General features: G+C 40.5%; 1 long non-coding RNA gene across 1 annotated transcript; it reads left to right on the top strand.

The window, feature by feature from the left end:
- Window positions 1-1050: 1050 nt before the first annotated feature.
- On the top strand, window positions 1051-20866 carry LOC132537732 (uncharacterized). Its single transcript, XR_009549188.1, has 3 exons — window positions 1051-1171; window positions 4696-4794; window positions 20664-20866. It is a non-coding gene; the product is annotated as an uncharacterized LOC132537732 (long non-coding RNA).
- The last annotated feature ends 331 nt before the right edge of the window (window positions 20867-21197 follow it).

The raw sequence follows: 21197 nt of genomic DNA, 5'->3' as shown, positions 1-21197 counted from the left end.
TCCACAATATTTCAGTTCTGTTCCTCTTGGTCATAGGATGTGACATCTCTTCTAGCTCCCTTGGTGGCTGGGCACAGATCCAGTGACTTGCTTTAGTCAATGATATGATGGCGACTGGGAAACACTCTAGAACCATTCACAATTGTTACATCACCTGACTCTCTGTAACAGCTTAGAAAGGTCAGTTTGGGAGTTGGGCTGTAGCCCAGGTGTTAAGGGCACGTGGCACAAAGTGCAAGGACTGGAGTAAGAAAGGTCAACTGATACCTGAGAAGAACCTCCAAGAGTCTCCAACTTATGCATGGTAGAATTCTAGAACAAACAGCAAATATATATTGTTGGGAGAAGCAGTGTCAGGCAGTGGCTTACTCTGTAGAGTGCACAAAGTGACCAACTGTGAGGACCTGGGTTCAAGCCCCTGGTCCCTACCTGCAACGGATAAAGTTTCAGGAATAGTGGAGTAGGTTTCTTTCCTCTCTGTCTCTCAACTTTAAAAAAAAGAAAGAAAGAAAGGATGGAAAAAAAGAATGAAAAAACATACACACACACACACGTGAGAGAGAGAGAAAGAGAAAGGACAAATTGCCACTGGGAATGATGCTGGAGTCATGTATTCACTGAGATCCAGTGATAAATAATCTTGGTGGGAAAAATTAGGAAAGATGCTTTTGTTATGTTAATCTACTGAGATGTGAGAAGTGTTTGTTGATGGAGCACAATCTAGATCATCCTGACAAATTCTGCGCCTGAATAAGGAACACCTGGTTTCCCAGTTCCAGACTGGTTGAATGGCTTCATGTCTAGGACAGATGCCAAAGAAAGATGCAAAATACAGAGACAACCACAGCAACAGCAGCCACAGGCACCTGAGCGCTGCTCCTTGCTCTCTTGGTATCTGTGAAAATTGCAGTTATTCTAAGTTCCAGTGTTGTAGCTTCTTTCCTTTCTTTCAAGAATTCAGCTTTCGGTCAAAGCAGGGACTGTCTGTCCATATTTATTGTATCATTGCTCTACAGCTTGTCCTTAGGGTGGAAGAACAAGGGATTTTATGACACATTCGGCTGGCTGGGTTTATGGCGTTCTGCCTCACTCCCTCTGCCCCAGAGTGAAGCTGAATTATAAACTAGGACCAGCCTTATCTGAGGCAGCCATGCAACAATGGTATCTGGAGGTGAGTGCTGAAATACATCTTGGGGCTTTGGGAAACGTTTTCATTTCAACATTCTGTGATCATTGTCCAAAGATTCTTGATAACGTCCTTTACGAGTCACTGGACACAAACAGGGGAAAGAAATAAAAAAGAAACACTGTGGTTTTCAGAGACCTTCAACGAACAAGCGCACAGGCAGATGTCTAGAATGAAATCTGTGGGTTTGTGGAGGAAGTTAATAGAATTATAAGTCTAGATCATATAAAATAGTAGCAATTAATATAGGCATATATTTACAATGTGTGAGGACTCAGAGTCATTTGGAAAATCTCTGCCTGAGTTTATGAAGATCTGAGATCATTGACCAGTCAAGAAATCTTATATTTCTCTGCCCTAGAAGACTTTGTATTCCAGAAACCAGAGACCTGAGGATTCCCACTTTCAGTTGACTATTTCACCACTTGTTCCATCTTATTAGTTCTCACCCTTTTTAAAAATATATTTCATTTATTTTAATGAGAGAGATACAGAAGGTGATAGATCAATATTAGGTAGGTAGATAGATGATAGACAAATGATGATAGAGAGATAGGTAGATGGATAGATAGATAATAGAACAGAGCACTCCTGATGAACATAGATGCTAAAATATTGAACAAAATTCTAGTCAACCAGATACAAAAGTATATTAAAAAGATGGTCCATCATGAACCAAGTGGGGTTTATCCCAGGCACACAAGGTTGGTTTAATATACTTAAATCAATCAAAGTGATCCATCACATAAACAAAAAGAAAACTAAAAACCACATGGTCATATCAATAGATGCAGAGAAAGCCTTTGACAAAACACAACATCCCTTTATGATCAAAACACTACAAAAAATGGGAATAGATGGAAAATTCCTGAAGATAGTGGAGTCTACATATAGCAAACCTAAAGCCAACATCATACTCAATGGTGAAAAACTGGAAGCATTTCCCCTCAGATCAGGTACTAGACAGGGATGCCCACTATCACCATTACTATTCAACACAGTGTTGGAAGTTCTTGCCATAGAAATCAGGCAGGAGCAAGGAATTCAAGGGATACAGACTGGAAGAGAAGTCAGGCTCTCACTATTTGCAGATGACATGATAGTATACATAGAAAAACCCAAGGAATCCAGCAAGAAGCTTTTGGAAATCATCAGGCAATACAGTAAGGTGTCAGGCTACAAAATTAACCTTCAAAAGTCAGTGGCATTCCTCTATGCAAACACTAAGTTAGAAGAAATTGATATCCAGAAATCAATTCCTTTTACTATAGCGACAAAGATAATAAAATATCTAGGAGTAAACCTAACCAAAGAAGTGAAAGACTTGTATACTGAAAATTATGAGTCACTACTCAAGGAAATTGAAAAAATACACGAAGAAGTGGAAAGGTATTCCATGTTCATGGGTTAGAAGAATTAACATCATCAAAATGAATATACTACCCAGAGCCATATACAAATTTAATGCTATCCCCATCAAGATCCCAACCACTTTTTTTTAGGAGAATAGAACAAATGGCACAAATGTTTATCTGGAACCAGAAAAGACCTAGAATTGCCAAAACAATCTTGAGAAGAAAGTACAGAACTGGAGGCATCACATTCCCAGATCTCAAATTGTATTATAGGGCTATTATCATCAAAACTGCTTGGTACTGGAACATGAATAGACATACTGACCAGTGGACTATAACTGAGATCCCCCACACCTATGGGCATCTAATCTTTGACAAAGGTGCACAGACTATTAAATGGGAAAGCAGAGTCTCTTCAACAAATGGTGTTGGAAAAAATGGGCTGAAACATGCAGAAGAATGAAACTGAACCACTATATTTCACAAAATACAAAAGTAAATTCCAAGTGGATCAAGGACTTGGATCTTAGACCAGAAACTATCAGATCCTTAGAGGAAAATATTGGCAGAACTCTTTTCTGCATAAATTTTAAAGACATCTTCAGTGAAACAAATCCAATTACAAAAGACTAAGACAAACTTAAACCTATGGGACTACATAAAATTCAAAAGCTTCTGCACAGCTAAAGAAACTACTACCCAAACCAAGAGACCCCTCACAGAATGGGAGAAGATCTTTACATGCCATACATCAGACAAGAGGCTAATAACCAGAATATATAAAGAACTTGCACATCTCAACAACAAGACAACAAATAACCCCATCCAAAAATGGGGGATGACATGGACAGAATATTCACCACAGAAGAGATCTAAAAGGCCAAGACACACATGAAAAAATGCTCCAAGTCTCTGATTGTCAGAGAAATGCAAATAAAGACAACAATGAGATACCACTTCACTCCTGTGAGAATGTCATAGATCAGAAAAGGTAACAGCAGCAAATGCTGGAGAGGTTGTGTGGTCAAAGGAACCCTCCTACACTGCTGGTGGGAATGTCAATTGGTCCAACCTCTGTGGAGAACAGTCTGGAGAACTCTCAGAAGGCTAGAAATGAACCTACCCTATGATCCTGCAATTCCTCTCCTGGGGATATATCTTAAGGAACCCAAAACACATATCTAAAAATATCTGTGTACACATATGTTCTTGGCAGCACAATTTGTTAAATAGCCAAAACCTGGAAGCAGCCCAGGTGTCCAACAACAGATGAGTGGCTGTGTAAGTTGTGGTATATATACACAATGGAATACTACTCAGCTATAAAAAGAAAACGGTGAATTCACCATTTTCAGCCGACCTTGGATGGACTTTGAAAAATTCATGTTAAGTGAAATAAGTCAGAAATAGAAGGCTGACTATGGGATGATCTCACTCTCAGGCAGAAGTTGAAAAACAAGATCAGAAAAGGAAACACAAGTAGAACCTGAACTTGAATTGGTGTATTGCACCAAAGTAAAAGACTCTGGTGCATGAAAGTAAAAGACTCTGGGGTGGGTGGGGGGAGAATACAGATCCAGGAAGGATGCCAGAGGACCTAGTGGGGGTTGTACTGTTATATGGAAAAATAGGGAATGTTAAGCATGTACAAACTATTGTATTTACTGTTGAATGTAAAACATTAATCCCCCAATAAAGAAATAAATAAAAAAAAGAAAGCAAAAGAAAAGAACAGAACACTCCTTAGCTCTGGCCTTATGGTAGTGCTAGGGATTGAACCTGGGACCTCAGAGTCTCTGCATTAAAGTCTTTTGCATAACCACTATGCTGTCTCTCCTGCCCAAATGTTGCTATACTTAAGGGTGTTTATTTTATTAATGATTTAATATTGATTTACAAAATTATAAGATAACAGGGGTATAATGATGCACCATTTCCTCCACCAGAGTTCTGTGTCACCATTCCCTCCATTGGAAACTGCAGTGGTTCTCCCAAAGTTGAAGACATGGGTGCCCATATATAAGGATTAATCTGTCTATTGTTATATATATTTATCCATTTTTTTCTATTATTCTACCTTAATTTCCAATCAAAGACACAGCTACACCTATTACCATTTCTGAATGCTCTTCCTTTTACCTCTTCTCTCTCCAGGTCCTGATGGAGTTAAAGTTCAGAGCCCTCTGGTCATCTTCCCCTAATATTTCTATCCTGCCAGGACAATGGACCAAAATTCTCTATAGAGTGCAGAAGGTGAGTGTGCTGGCTTCTGTAATTGCTTCTCTTATTGCATGGATGTTCGCAGGTGGATCCATACCCACAGCCTGTTTCTATCTTTCCTTAGTGGGGTAGGGCTCTGGAGAAGTGAGACTTTGGGACACATTGATGAGGTAGTCTGCCTAGGGAAATTAGAATGGAATTATCATAGTATTTACAACTTGGTGGCTGAAAGGCAGTAAGGAAGAAAACAGGACAAAATGATTAATGAACAAGAACCAAAAAGTAGGAATTGATCAGATGAGAATATGGATCTTAGGGTGAAAAGAAGTGAAAGTCTGTTCCATAGACATTTCTACCAAGTGCTACCACTGGCAGAAGCAAGAGAGACTGCTTCAGTGACTCCCTTGTCATAGTCCAAAGTAACCCCATACCTGTTTGCTATGTTACTGCATAACAAATTACACCAGTCACAGGGTGTCATGGACTTGAAGTATCTGTGATACTGAAAGCTAGGTTTAACTTAACAGGGGTCTTCTGCTTTCCTGCAATCAAAGGATCAGCTAGGCTTTCAGTAATCTCAAGGTGCAAGTGTCAAAGGATAGTTTTCCAAACTCACTCAAGGTTACTAGCAGGATTTTGTTCATTCTGGAATGGGATATTTAAGCTTTAGTTTGCTTCAGTATAGATATCTCAGTAGGGTAGCTGAGAACTCAGTGACCCATTTAATCAACTTTTGAAGTGAGGGGAGGCAAGGCAGACAGAAACAAGTCAAATGTCATTCCTTTGCTGTTGCTGCATTCTATTCATTAGTGGGAAATCATTAAATAATTAAGTATAATATCCACTCCAAAGGAGGACTCATGCAAAAATGTAAACACAAGGAGGTGGAGGTTATCTTTGGGAACTCTCATGAGTCTGCTTATCACACATTGCAAGAAACATGTGTTTCTGAAGTTTTGAGTTTTATCTTTAAAATGCATATGCATTTTGTTCCAAATGATAGCTGCTAATTTTAATAAAAGGCAAAGTTTTGAATTACTTTTTAAAAAATCAGGAATGAACAACTTATCTAGAAAGATGCCCTTGAGGTCAGACATGCAGAGATTTTCCTAACAATGCCCCTTCCCCCCAGGGAAGTTGTAACAAACTACCAGGCCAAATTAAATCCTTGTGACCTTTTGTACATTGTCTCTGTACAACTCTGGTGAATGACCTTGTCATTAGTCAAGTTGTGTTCCATTTTTTCCACCCAACTTTGGCAACCTTCACTTTTCCTAATTCAATTTAAGGACTGATTTAAAAGGACTCCAGGAGATTGGTGACTAGCCACAAAAATGAGTAACATGCAGAACTACTTTCCTGCTTGTCACCATGAAGTCATGATGGTTACTTTTGAAAGCCTCAGTGATCTGATTTCTGCATCTGGGTGTGTAGGAAGATTGGTTCTCAGGGAACAGGCAATGGTGCACCTGTCTGAGTGTATGTGCTATAATTCCTAAAGACCCAAGTTCAAGCCTCTGGTTGCCACCTGCAGGGGGAATGCTTCATGAGTGATGAAGCAGGTCTGCAAGTGTCTCTCTGTTTCTCTCCCTCTCTATCTGCTCTTCCCCTCTCAACTTCTCTATCCATTAAGAAACTGAAGCATTAAAAAATGGTTCTCAACTATTAGCATGCTTACTAGAATACATATTACATGGCTCTAAGAATTCAAACTCAATGGTCTGAGGTGGGTGTCTGAGAATTTGCACATCTAATATGTTCCCAAGTGCTGTTGTGGCATGTTCACCGAGCATGGGTCATCTGCTGAAGTCATATCTTCCAGAACTTGGCTGGAAAAGCAAAGGGAGAAAGCTGGCCTATGGTCCTGCCTTAGAGGAGGCTGAACTAGGGAGATGCCTCTTCAACTTGAAGAAAGTAAGGACCACTCTCAGTTCCCTTAACCACTGGCTTATTTACCGAGTAACTAAGATAATTGTATTCATTGCCTCACATTGTTTCTTTCTAAATCTGATGATATAAATTCTTAACAGAGATGACACATATCTGGGTGGTTTCACTCAGATTGAGATACTTGCTAACCCATCCCAATAGAAACAGGTATGCACATGAACTTCTGACAATCCCTACCTTCCATGGCCATGATGATGATTTTCTTTTTTCCTCTGACAGGATAGAGAGGGTAGGTACAATTCCTTGTTCGAGATGGATAATTTCCATAACCAAGTTGCAGTTCTTTTTTTTTTTAATTTATATTTATTTTTGTTGCCCTTGTTGTTTTATAGTTGTAGTTATTATCGTTGTAGTGATGACTGATGTTGTTGTTGGATAGTACAGAGAGAAATGGAGAGATGTGGGGAAGACAGAGAGGGAGAGAGAAAGATAGACACTTGCAGACCTGCTTCACCGCATGTGAAGAGACTTCCCTTCTTCTTCTTCTAGCGTTTGCCCTTCTTCCATAGCCAGTTAACAGCGTCAGGTTGAGCCTGATGTAAAGTTTCGAGACCTCCTTTGAATCTGGAGAGGTGGCAGTCATTGACTATGTGGGTCATAGTCTGTCTGTAGCTGCAGGGGCAGTTCGGGTCGTCTCTGGCTCCCCAGCGGTGGAACATAGCGGCGCACCGGCCATGGCCTGTTCGATAGCCATTGAGGAGGGCCCAATCATAACATGCTAGATCAAAGCCGGGTTGACGCTTGCAGGGGTCTGTGATGAGGTGTTTGTTCTTTACCTCAGTTGACTGCCAACTCTGTTTCCAAGAGTCTGGAACAGAGTTCAGTGTAGGCATAGGAGACCAGATTGGGTGACAAGACGTCAAGCGTTGGACAGGGTGGGCGAAGATATCAGAGTATATTGGCAGGTCCAGTCGAGCGTAGACGTGGGAAATGAACTTAGATGATGCCGCATCCCGAATATCTGGCGGGGCGATGTTGCTAAGAACTGGCAGCCATGGAACCGGGGTGGAATGGATGGTTCCAGAAATTATCCTCATGGAGGAATATAATTTGGAATCGACCAAGTGGACATGGGGGCTACGGAACCATACTGGGGCACAGTATTCTGCAGTGGAATAGCATAATGCCAAAGATGATGATCTGATCGTAGTGTGGAAGCGCTCGCACCCCATGAGGAGCTGGCCAGTCTTGCAATGATGTTATTCCTCACGCCCACCTTTGCTGCAGTTTTTATGAGATGTTCGTGAAATGACAGAGTGCGATCGAGAGTAACGCCAAGATAGACTGGCTGGGCTTCATGCCGGATTCTCGTATCGCCAAGCTGCACATTAAGTTCACGCGAGGCCGAGGCATGGTGTAGATGGAAAACAGATGATACCGTTTTTGCAGTGCTAGGGATTAGTCCCCATTTTTTACAGTAATCCAATATCAGAGACATGTCTTTCGTGAGTGTTTCCTCGAGGATGTTGAACTTGGATGCCTGAGTTGCACAGCAGATGTCATCGGCGTAGATGAACTTCCTTGAAGAAGTTTCTGGGAGGTCATTGATGTAAATATTAAATAGCACAGGAGCCAGAACAGAGCCCTGGGGGAGGCCACTTGAGACAAGTCATCTGCTAGACTTCCCTGTAGGTGGGGACCTAGGGATTGAACCGGGATCTTTATGCTGGTCCTTGTGCTTTGTGACACCTGTGCTTAACCTGCTGTGCTACTGCCTGACTCCCCCAAGTTGCAGTTCTTATCCCATCAATTAACCATCTTTGCTCTATGCTAGCAGTCTTGTTCTCTTTCCCATGCTACCTACAACATGTAAACATGATCATGTTTCTCACATCCTTGGAACAAAACCCTGAAAGTCTTTGCTTCTTAAACTATAAGAGAGGATGATAACTAGACTCTCTAAAGCCTGGGAATGGTTGGCATGTCTAAAGAAACACACAATCATTGGGAGAAGTTCCAGTAATTTTAGACACAGAGGCATTGACCTTTTTCTCCTGAAAACAACCCCCCAAAAGTGCCAGATTCACATACTGCACAAATAGCAAGAATGTATATTATTGATGGCTATATACCTAATACAGTATGCTTAAGAACTTTGCCAGGAATTTCATGAACAACATAAGCTCTAGGTAGGCTCAGTTTCCCCCAGTAGAAGTTATTATTATTTTTCTTTTTGTTGCTCCCTTTTTATTGTTGTTGTTGTTGTTATTGTTATTGATGTCATTGTTGTTGGGAAGGACAGAGAGAATTGGAGAGAGAAAGGCAAGATAGAGGGGGAGAGAAAGATAGACACCTGAAGACCTGCTTCACTGTTTGCCAGAAGTTCAAACCAAGATAGAGGTCATTGTGCTTTGTGCCATGTGCGCTTAATCTACTATGCTACTGCCTGACCCCTCTTTTTTTTTAATCTCTCTGAGGCCGGACAGTGGTACTCCTGGTTGAACACACACATTACAGGGTGCAGGGACCTGGGTTCAAGCCCCTAGTCCCCACCCACTGGGTGAAAGCTTCATGAGTGGTGCAGCAGGGCTGCCATTGTCTCTCTGTCTTTCTCCCTCTCTATGTTCCCTCCCTTATCAATTTCTTTCTGCTTTACATTTTAGTGCTTTTCAGCCACCATTTTGCCTATTCTACCATTATGCCAACCTGATTTCCTGGGCAGTGGGACTCACCAATGTGTCCTGGAACCTCACCCCACCAGAGCTCTACCCCACTAGGACAAGATAGAAATGGGCTGGGGAGTATGGATCCACCTGTCAACACCCATGTCAAGAAAGGAAGCAATTACAGAAGCCAGACCTTCCACCTTTTGCACCCCATAGAGATCTTTGGTCCATACTCCCAGAAGGATAAAGAATAGGGAAGCTTCCCATGCAGGGGATGGGATAGGAAACTCTGGTGGTGGGAACTGTATCCCTCTTATTCCACAATCTTGTCAATCATGACTAAGCCACTAATAAAAAGTAAATAAATAAAAGCAAACAAAAACTGTACCTGTAGGACTTGCCAAAAGCTCACCCTTGTCTCTGAAATTTATAGACATGGAAAAGCAAAGTATTTCTTGAAGGAAATGTGAAAGGATGTGAGTTAAAAGTCAGGCTTTCAATCCAATGAGCCATGTCAACTGCTATTCCCCTTCACCCTCCCTCTCATTTAGGTTTCTGGAAGAGTTGACACTGTGCTACTTTCAATTCTTGATGTCCAGTTTTAAATTGGCTGCGATAGATTCTCTACTCACAAAGGCAGCTCTGGCAGTTCTGAAACGAGCTCTTAATTTTCAAATCCAGTAGACTTGCATCAGACACTCACTGTACCGAATTTACTGACTCCATTTCACACTGCTGGCTATTGTCTTCCTTGGAAGACAACATTTTCTCTTTTCTTTTCCTCATCTCCTGTGAGTTTAGTTTTGGCTGTCCCATCTGTTCCCAGGCTTCTGTGAATTGCTTCTGACTGGCTCTTATTTATTAAATGTTTGTATTTCACTGGATATTGTCTTTGGTCCCTTATACACAGGACCTCTGTATGAACTCTCTGGGCAAACTCTTGTGACTTACACTCTATCAATAAACTTCTTCCCAGAAGCAGTCCCTCTTCAGGTCAGTGACTTACCTAGTAAAACAAGTTGAAGATTTGTCAGAATATTTTTGATTATCATGATGAATAGGAGAAGTGAGCTGTTAGTTTGTATAGAGGCAGAACCTGGGGAGGCTAGACTTTCCACAGTGAATTAGATAATATTCCCTGAACAATAAAAATTGTTCCTTGTTCTACATGATTTTCAATAACCACTATGAGATTTATGTAAGTAAAAAGGCTGAGTATAATTGTGGGAACTCAGAGTCTGTTTTTCATAAAATCCCAAAGTACTTTTGTTCATTTTTATTATACCTAGGTTTTCCAGGAATACAATAAATGTGCAAATCAATAAGCAATTGTATTTTTTCCCTAGGACTTTACAATAACTAGTTGATCTAATCGCCATTTTGAAAAAATCACATTAATGATGATAGTATTGTTCCTATGATTTGAATCTCCAATTTAGCAGACTTTCATTAGTCTGCTTTCAAATGGATTCTGCTTATTTATACCAGTGTAGCTTACTGTCTCTTATTTCAAGATACTATATATAAAAGGAGAAATAATCAACTCAAAATTATGTGAACATTCTCTCTCTCTCTTTCTCTCTCTGCCATCTAAACTCCTTTACATGACTAGCTCCAGACAACAGGGGAGACATGCATAATGAAAATTCATAAGCATTAAAGATACCTAAATAGCATTGTAAATTAACAGCTATTGTTTATAAACCGGGCATATGTTTAACACAACCCTAATGCCATCTCTAAAGAAAGTTGTTATCATAATTTTGATTGTAGAGTTACACACCACACAGACTCTCTGGGAAGATAATAGGTATGGATCTGTGATTTGAACTGAAAATTCCTGTTTTTATATCACCGTACTCTAACAATTATCAGAATGATAGCACCACCAGGAAGGAGGGCTGAGTATGGGAGAAGAGTAAAAATGTGGAGGAGGACACTATGTCAACGAAGTTAAAACTAAAAGTCCAGTTTATTCAAGATGGACATGTACTTTCAGAATCAGGGCATCATTAGAAATTCTTTTGCAAAACCAAAGTTCAATGTATCAGAGCATCTTTCCACATAGCCATGGATTTTGTCTAACATAAAATGTTTCATGCCATGTCTCACCCACTAAAGAAGGCGCCTGGGTCCAAGTAGCAGTGCACCTTACAGTATGTGCACATTATAGTGCATAAGGACCTGGGTTCCAGTTCCTGGTTTCCATCTGTAGGATGAAAGCTTCATAGGTAGTGCAGCCACCCTGAAAGTTTCTCTCTCTCTCTCTCTCTCAAACATACTCATTTTCTTCTCTACAACCCCCTCAATCTCTCTCTCTGTGTCTTTAGAATTATCACTGTGGCAGCCATTGTATTCCATATATATATATTTGAGAGGACAGAGAGAAATTGAGAGGGGAGGGTAAATAGAGAAAGAGGGAGAAAGATAAACAGCTGAAGACCTGCTTCACCCCTCATGAAGTATTCCCCTGTCAGGCAGGTGGAGAGTGGGTACTTGAATGCCAGTCCTTGTGTCCTTGAGCATGATGATATATATATATAGGATTCACAGATGCATTATTGCCCAGCCCCCATCTCACTCCTTATCTCTTCCATCTACTACTTCCCTTTAATTTTCTGTCCATCTCTAACCAAAATAAATAAATAAATAAATAAATAAATACAATTCCCCAGAGTCCTAGCATCTTCTACCTACTCTTTGTGTTAAAAATATTGTGTGTGTGTGTGTGTGTGTGTGTGTGTGTGTGTGTGTGTGTGTGTGTGTGTGTAAATAATAGCAACAACAAATACTGGAGAGGTTGAGGGGTAATGAATCTCTCCTACACAACAGGTGGATGTCAATTGGTCCAACCCCTGTTGTAGGGAAACTGTGAGGATATGGTTGAGTTTGGTGGAACCTCCCATTGAAAGATGGGTGCCTGAGGATCATGGTCTTCCTGTCAGCCTCTCTCTACAAGAGTCTGAGCATGGGAGAGACAACCTTCAGGTTCAGCTTCACCTGTCAGACTCTCTGCCTCAGAAGGACTCTGCATTCCCAATACAATAGCTTGTTTCCTTTCCTTTAAACTGTTGGTATGCTTCTGGTTCTGCTTCTGGGATCTCTTCTGTTACATTGCTTGACTTTGTGGTCTATTTACATGATCTTTCTGTTACATTGGCTTGGTCTCACTCCCCCCCCCCCCCACCTCCAGGAGATTTGGTTTAGCCCTTGCTAGTTTCGTGCTTCTTCCCTCTCCCCGCCCCCTACCCTAGGTACTTCCCAGATTCCTGATGCTCCCGCCAGAGGAGAAAGATGCAGGACAGATTTGGGTTGTGATTAGATTAGATTAGTTTTTTGAACCCTTCGCTTGTGAATAAAAAAATACAGCTTCTCCGCTCAGCCTTGCATCCCTGGTCTCTGTCTCCTGTCTGCGAAGCTAGCCTGGCATACTGGCGCCCCAAACTGTGACGACATTAAACCAAATGGTCTGCTTATTCAAAAGCTACCAGAAGTTATCATACCTGACCCATCTTCTCTCCACCCTCAGGACACCTCTCTGTCTGCTAGCCATTGATAACCCTACTTCCTCATTCCCAAAACAGCTCTCCTGCTCACACAGATGCTATCAGAGGCCCCTTTCTCACTTCTTTGTTCTTGCCCTTCTGAGTAAGACTATAACCAAACATCACCCTCCTGACACACAAGGACCCCTACACCCATGCACATCAAAGCCTAGATTCCTCATTCCTTAGATCACTTACCTGATATTTTTCCCAACCCCTTAACTCTCTCAGCCCCTTTTCTGCTTTAACCATATATGTGGTATAAACAAACTACCTCCTTCTGCAACCCCTTACAAGCCTTGCCTCTCTGATCAATAAATGGATCACTGCTATCAGCTTGGTCTCTGGGTCATCTCTTGTTGCAGACACAGAGTGAGCCCCATAAAGACTCAGCCCTGCTGCCTTGGGTGACATTCTCCTAGACACCCACATCTGGTGCACAACAGGGTCGGCATTCCAGGAGTCTGCGCCCAAGAAGAGGCCTCCCCACAAGAAGTATGGCACCCTGTGGAGTGCATTCTGGAGAACCCTCACAAGGCTAGAAATGAGTCTACCCTATGACCCTGCAATTCCTCTCCTGCATCTATATCCTAAGGAGTCAAATACACCCGTACATAAAGATCCACGCATAGCTATGTTCATAGCAGCACAATTTGGAATAGCCAAAACCTGGAAGCAAACCAGCTGTCCAACAACAGATGAATGGCTGAGCCAGCTGTGGTCTATGTACACAGTGGAATACTACTCAGATATTTAAAATGGTGAATCCACCTTCTTCACCTAATTTGGGATGAAGCTTGAAAGAATCATGTGAAGTGAGGATCAGTCAGAAAAAGAATGAGTAAGGGTTGATCCCATTGATAGAAGTTGAAAAATTAAGAACAGAAGGGAAAACACTAAGCAGAACTTGGAATGGAGTATTCTGGTGTATTGCACCAAAGTCAAGGACTCTGGGGTGGGAGGATTCTGGTTCTGGAACATGATGGCAGAGGAGGACCTATGTGGAGGGGTTAGAGGGTTTTGCTGAAAACTGAAAAATGTTACATATGTACCAACTACTGTATTTTACTGTCAAGTGTAAACAGTTAATTCTCCTAATAAAGAATAACAAACAAAAATCAAAACATTTCTGTGTATCATCCACATCCTGTGTGCGGTTGACTTGTATTCTCTTCCTTAACTCTAAAGCATTCATAATTTGATAGCCATTTCATCAGTGTTATTATTTTTTTCTCAAGGACTGTCCTCTCCCTCCAGGACATCTACAGCTGAGATGGACTGCTTTTTAGCTAGCATGTGGCAAAAAATAAAATAACAAAATAAAAACACTAGAATGTCTACTCTATCCAACAGAATGAGGACAGTGTCTCAGGAGGCCCCCTTGCTCTAATAATGAACACTTTACTTCTTTTTTTTTTTCAGCTCGCAAATGGTCCCATCACTTAATTTAATAGTGTTTGTGACAATATGTAATAAATACCGTAAAAAGTGTAAGTCGTTCTGGGTGTGTTAGCTCATTAAAATGAATGTTCGCTAGTTCCTGTGGCAAGCGTTGGAAACGTGGTGCTAACTCATGTAAATTGCCATGACAAATGTGTTTTACTACCAATAAAGTGTATCCTGCTTCATTAATAGTCAGATCCAACACCTCCCTGTCAGTTCCTCCAGAAAAGTTGAGTGGAGAAGGCTGGAAGAGAAATCAGCATTGCTGCCTGGATTCTGCTTGCCTGGAGGCATTATGAATAGCTTGTGTGATTCTGTGGCTCTCTTTTGTGATGCTTTGCACCAGAGATACTGCCCTTGTGTTTTTGATGCCCATGTTCTGGAAAAAAAGGCTCAGGGCTCAGGACATCCTTCTAACCAAAATCTGGTGTGAAATCTTTGGTTTAATGCAGACTCCCCAGACTCCTTCTGACTCAAAACCAAAATTGCCTTACGGGGCTAAGAAAAGGGCTGCCAGACTCAGACCAGAATAGGTGAGTGGTAGTGTAGTCAATCCAAACAGCCGACAAGCATATCTCCTGTCTCAAAAGCATGCAGCAGCCATGGGCATAAACATTCTCTAAAGCCATGCCAAGAGAAGGCAAGCTCATGCATTATAATGTACTTACACAACATCTGGAATTCCAGGCACAGTCCAGAGTGTGGCTGACAGAGTATTACAAGGAAAAAAAAATACTTCCATAAAAAATATGGTTTGGAATGATAGCAGTGGTTTTTGCAAGATTATGCTGAAATGAGCATTTGTTATTACATTGGCTCCTAAGCTTTAGTGTTTAGTTTTACCTTCATCAAAACTACTTCTAGAACAACAACAAAAAAAATAACGTGTCAGCTTGAGGGAACCATGTTTCCCTAGAAAATCACACATTTCTAGGCCTCAGCCAGTGGGAACTCTCCCACTTTTTACACTTTTGCAATTTATATAGCTTGCCTTCCTGTGTGGATATTGACTAAGGCCTTGGACCTTATTAAAGTGTAACACCAAAATGCCTATGCATTTTTTGATTGAATCCTCATGAAAAGCCACTAAGAAGGTCTATTTCCAAGCCTAGTAGAAAAGCCAAATTCAGAAAAAACTTAGGGAGTTGGGTGGCAATGCAGCGGGTTAAGCATAGGTGGTGCAAAGCTCCAGAACCAGATAAAAGATCCCAGTTCAAGCCCCCGGCTCCCCACCTGCAGGGGAGTCGCTTCACAGTTGATGAAGCAGGTCCACAGGTATCTAACTTTCTCTCAACCTCTCTTTCTTCCCCTCCTCTCTCTATTTCTCTCTGTTCTATCTAACAGTGAAACCAATAATAACTACAACAGCAATAAAAAAAAAACAAGGGCAACAAAAGGGAAAATAAATAAATATTTAAAAAACAGAAAAACTTAGAAGGGCTGGACGCTGGCACACCTAGTAGAGTTCACTCATTACCACCTGTGAAAACCCTTATTCAAGCCCCTAGGCCCCACCTGTGAGAGGGGATTTATGTGTGGTAAAGCAGTGCTGCAGGTCTCTCTCTTTCTGTCTCCTATCTCTCCCATTCCCTCCCAATTTCTCTCTGTCTCTATTAAAATAAGTTATTTTTTTGGTTTTTAAAGAAATAAAATGTCTACCAAGAGCAGTAGACTTCTATTGCTGGTACATTAAGCTTCAGTGATAACCCTGGTGACAAAGGAGAAGGAGAAGGAGAAGGAGAAGGAGAAGGAGAAGGAGAAGGAGAAGGAGAAGGAGAAGGAGAAGGAGAAGGAGAAGGAGAAGGAGAAGGAGAAGGAGGAGACGGAGACAGAGACAGAGACTGAGACGGAGACAGAGACAGAGACAGAGAAGGGGAAGAAGAAGAAGAAGGAGGAGGAGGAGGAGGAGGAGGAGGAAGAGGAGGAGGAGGAGGAGGAGAGACACTGGGAAAATTGGTCAGTAGTTTAAAGGAAGTATGTGAAGAGCTTGAACATTTAACTCTTGTCTTTTCATTTAAAATTCCAGGCTGAGAAAGTGCTTTTTAGGGGCTGGATGGACACTCTTTTAATTGAATTATCCTATTATTATTCCTGAGGACCTGGGTTCAAGTCCCTGGCCCCCAACTGCCAGGGGAATCTTCATGACTGTTGAATCAGTGCTGCAGGGGTCTCTCTCCTACCCCCACCCAGCCTCTAACTCTCTCTCTCATCCTGTTTAAAACTAAACAGACAAAACAATAGAGGGGAAAAATGGTGATTGGAAATAGTGGAGTCATGTAAGGCACTGAGTCATGGTGACAAAATAAAACATAGCTTTTGTTGAGAAGGAGGGTATTTATCTTCTATCTATCATCTATGTATCATCTGTTTTTTCTGCCTTCAGAATTGTCACTTCTTGATGAATAGACTCTGCTCACCCTGGATGACTTGGTTTGTGTCATTTTGTCTTTGCATAAGATATAAAGTCAGATAAAAGCCAGATGACAATTAGCAAGAAACCAAAATTGATGCCTATTTAGTGCAGAAATAACTTTGTATCTGGAAGGATAAAGGAATCTCTAAGATTTAGTCAGTAAGATTATTCTAGTGAATACCTACTACCTGCCAAGCTTCAGGATATTAATCGCCAGTTAGAACATTTGGAGAATTCAGTTTTCATGAACACACACACATTCATGTGTCGGTGATTCTTTGGTTGAATCCTCATGAAAAAGTCACTCAGATCTAGTGGTAGTGGCCACAGGTAAGTTGTATGCATACCTTGGATCATTTTACTTTTCTTCTGTCCTGTATTCCATGCTAACAAATAGAGCAATATCTATATAAATATATATACCTATATGAATACTATATGTCTTAGAGAGTTCCAATTTTCCTTTCTAAGATGTAGACTCTCAGACTGTAAAGAAAATGCTTCAGTAGTCACTTTAGAAGATTTCTTGAATACAGATTTATTGTTATTTCTAGTTACCAGTCTGACCTGGCACACCTATTCAGTGCAATTGAATGCCTGAAATATGAAATATGCTTGATAGCATGTTGGTGTATATTAAATTGCATCAAGACACATTTTTTTAAAAGAAGCATTTCACCATGATTTATTGGGTATTGATTTTATTTATTTTCCATTAGATTTATACTGTTATTCACCTACCTCAATTTCTTGTTACACAACTGCATGAAATAAGTCTCTATGCAAAGTTCCCAGTTAAAGAAAGAGGGGTCATAACTTCATGAAGTCATTACTGTAAAAATGAGATATTTGCCAAAACTCTAGGAGGCAGTAGGAAAAGTTAGTGCTGGGGCCAGGTAGTGGTACATTTGGTTGAGTGCACAGGTTACAATGTAGAAGGACCCACATTTGGGTTCCTTGTCCTCATATGCAGGGGGAAAGCTTTGCATGTGGTGAAGCAGGGCTGCAGCTGTCTCTATGTCTCTCTCCCTCTTCATTTCTGACTATAACAAATAAATAATGATGATAAACATAGAAGATGAAGGAGGAGGAGAAGGAGGAGGAAGAAACGAGTGCTTAATGTGCCCTGTGCTAAGTAACGGTTATGATATGTGTGTGTGTGTTTGTGTGTATGTTCAATTAATTCCTTTAAATTTTTTTTTCGGTGACTACTTAACTGACACTTTGATCTATCTAATAGTGGGTCATTTTAGGCATATGAGAATAATTTAATCCATGTCAGAGAACTGAATCAATCCAAGACAAGTCAGGAATTCAAAATCAGGTTGTCAGAGCCCTACCACTGCCATTGTTAGAAGGAATCCTGAACTCATCAAAGCACTTCCTTTACCTAACGAGATAAATAAGCTTTCAACTCTTTCTTTTTTTCTTCTCTTGGCTTCTTTGTTCAGCAAGTCTTAATTAAAACATAGTAGGTGTTAAAGCAAACTGCTGCCTATATCTAGAAAAGTAGGTCTGTAAGCAATAACTGAAATATGGGAGTAGATGAAACCCTGGCACGCCATTGGAGGATGATGGGCAATGTGTGACTGAGTTCTTAGTTATATTAGTAACCTATCTGTGCCCAAGCTAATCTAGAGTTACATAATACTACGTAAATCTGGCAAAGTATGGCTGATATTACAGGTGGATTGAAAACAGTAAAAAAAAAAAAAAGGGGGGTAGCTGCAAGGTGGCACACTTAGGTGATCACAGACATTACTGTGCAAGAACGTAGGTTCAAGTTCCTGTTCTCCAACCTGGAGGGGGGAGGCTACGTAAGTGGTGAAGAAACACTTCAGGTGTCTGTCATTCTCTCTAGTTTCCCCCCTCACTCTCAATTTCTTTTTCTCTGTCCTGTTAAATTAAAAAAGAAAAAAAAAGGCCACCGGGAGTGATGGATTTGTCATGCAGACACCGAAGCTCAGAGACAACAGGGTTCCAGACCCAGCTCTATACTTGCAACAGGAATAACACTTCACAAGAATTGAAGCAGGTGTCTGCACATGTCTATTTTTCTCTCTCCCTCTGTATCTCCTCCTGTCTCCTTTCAACTTCTCTCTGTCATATTCAATAAAATGCACAAAAAAAGAAAAAAACTGTGCACCAGAAGTGGTGGATTTGTAGTGCCAACACTGGGCCCCAGTGACAAAAATGGAGGCAAAAAAAAAAAAGTAAGAAAAGAAAGTTGTAAGACAAAAAGGCCCAACTATGAAGATATCCCTGCCTATTGAAAAAGGGAGTTGGTGGTGGTTCACCTAGCAGAGTACGCATAGTGCAATGCATGAGGACCTAGCTGTGTTCCCAGTCTGCATCTATGGTGGAGGTGGAGGTGTGTGTGTGTGTCTAAGGGGGATTCATAATCAGTAGAGAAGTGATATAGTTGTCTCTTTCTTTTTCCTGTACCCTCTCTCAACTCTAATTGAATCCTTTCTAGTTCATTTTTACCTCCCAAAATAATTATGAGTCTAGGTCTTCATAGCTAAAGGGGACTCATAATTATGAGTCCTAGGTCTTCATAGCTAAAGGGGTGGCTGTTGGGGTAATTGCATCAAAACAAACAAACAAACAAAACCTCCCAGTGGAATGCATTTCAGTTTCACTTAAGAGATTTTAAATAGTTCATGAAAATACTTTCCTTTTGCATTTATCTACCTACCCAAGTTTATCTTCCTACTCTATCTATCTATCTATCTATCAACCATATATTTATCATCCATATATCTCTCCTTCCCACTCTCTCTTTCTCCCTCCCCCCATCTGCAGTGATCAAAGTGGATAAAGCAGCATGAGAACTCACTTAAAGTAATTATCAGGCAGGAACATGGTGATAGAAAGCAGATATCCAAATTAATAAGCAGGTAGAAAATACATCCTAGTGAGTGTTGATGAAAAAGTCACAGAAATAAGGAGAACCTTCTAGAAGAGAAGTTTCTGCTCCAGCTTCTCTGATGTCCTGAAATTTACAAAAGAAGGTCTCAAAGCCTCATGTCTTACATAGTATCCCCAAAATCTTCCCAAGAACCCTAGTTCCAATAGCTAGTTATCCTCTAGTTACCCATCTAACCATCTTGGAAAGATGGTCTATAGATTATAGATGTGTGTGTGTGTGTGTGTGTGTGTGTGTGTGTGTGTATGTGTGTGTACCTAAGGATGCTGTGACTCATTTTAATTTTCAGTAATCTATAGTATATGAACCTCCTGCAAGGAAGCAAGTTTGGAGTTTGAATAATAACAAATTGAACTCAGTGATTACAGGGCAATCAAGAGTGAAAGAGAATGTTTATGAAATGATGAGAGTTCTAGAAATGCACTAGGAGACCTAGTTTTTATTCTGACAGACTTCAGGAGAAGTAGACCTCTAAATTTCATGTCAGGTTTATTGAAGGTTTTTATGCAGAAATTGATTAAGACTGAAATTTCTGCATGCTTGGCCCCTTTTATTTGAAAAGAAGTTAAGGCAGTTTTGTTTATTTAGTAGAGAAGAATGACTACATCAGGAAAAAAATGAAAGAGGCTTCTTGATCTGTTTTTGCAAGATTAAGGAATATGGGAACTCTGAGGATTTTGCACTACTCAAATACTCACACGCCCAAGCTGAAATTTTAGCCTGCTATAGTAGAGACATGAGTTCACCAACTTGATATGGGAAGGAATAATTCTGTATTTCAGAGCTGATGATTAGTTTGAAGAAATTCAGACACTCAGAAGCAAACAGGACATATGGATTGAGCAGTCAGAGACTAGAAACCACACCCAATTCTTCTGCCCAAACTATCCTGAAGTCAATAGAATCACAGTTGTCAGAGAGCTATAGAGCTATGCAGTGGAAATGAAATCCTAATTTCAGAAATAAGTCATAGTTTTGATGGACATGAATGAATCCTTTCTTGTGTTTCTCTTTAGATTCCAGCTCTCAAGGTGAATCTCAGCCATTTAGCATCTGCCCTATTTTAAGCTTCTGATACCAAAGAAGAAATCATGAGGCCAAAAGTAAGACTTGGCGGCCAAGAAGATGGCAAAGCACAAGATGTTGAGCGAAAGTATGTGCACAAATGTCAGAGACAACCAGCAGTTTGTAGATACTTAACATATTCTGGACACTTGGATCTATTGAGCTATGTGAGAATGTATTAAATTACTTTCTTAAAATAAGACTGTGTGTCTGTTTGATGCCATTTGGTGATACATATTTGAATTCACATCCAATAATGGTATCTGTATAAATTTGGTCAATGACTATTTTTATTCTTACAGCATCACACTCTTTTCAGAATAAAATTGGTTAATCTTGGGAAGATCATTTTTGTTATAAAATTCATTTATTTATCCAAATAATTTCCATTTATATTGCTTATACTTGAACGAAGATTTTCAATCAAGAGAGTGATCACTGAAAATGGAATACAGATTAAAGATAAATCCCTACAACTTTTTGAA

Source organism: Erinaceus europaeus, chromosome 3 (genome assembly GCF_950295315.1).
Source record: "Erinaceus europaeus chromosome 3, mEriEur2.1, whole genome shotgun sequence".
Taxonomy (NCBI): domain Eukaryota; kingdom Metazoa; phylum Chordata; class Mammalia; order Eulipotyphla; family Erinaceidae; genus Erinaceus; species Erinaceus europaeus.
The sequence above is the reverse complement of the archived record's forward strand: the minus strand, read 5'-3'. Positions and strand labels throughout refer to the sequence as shown.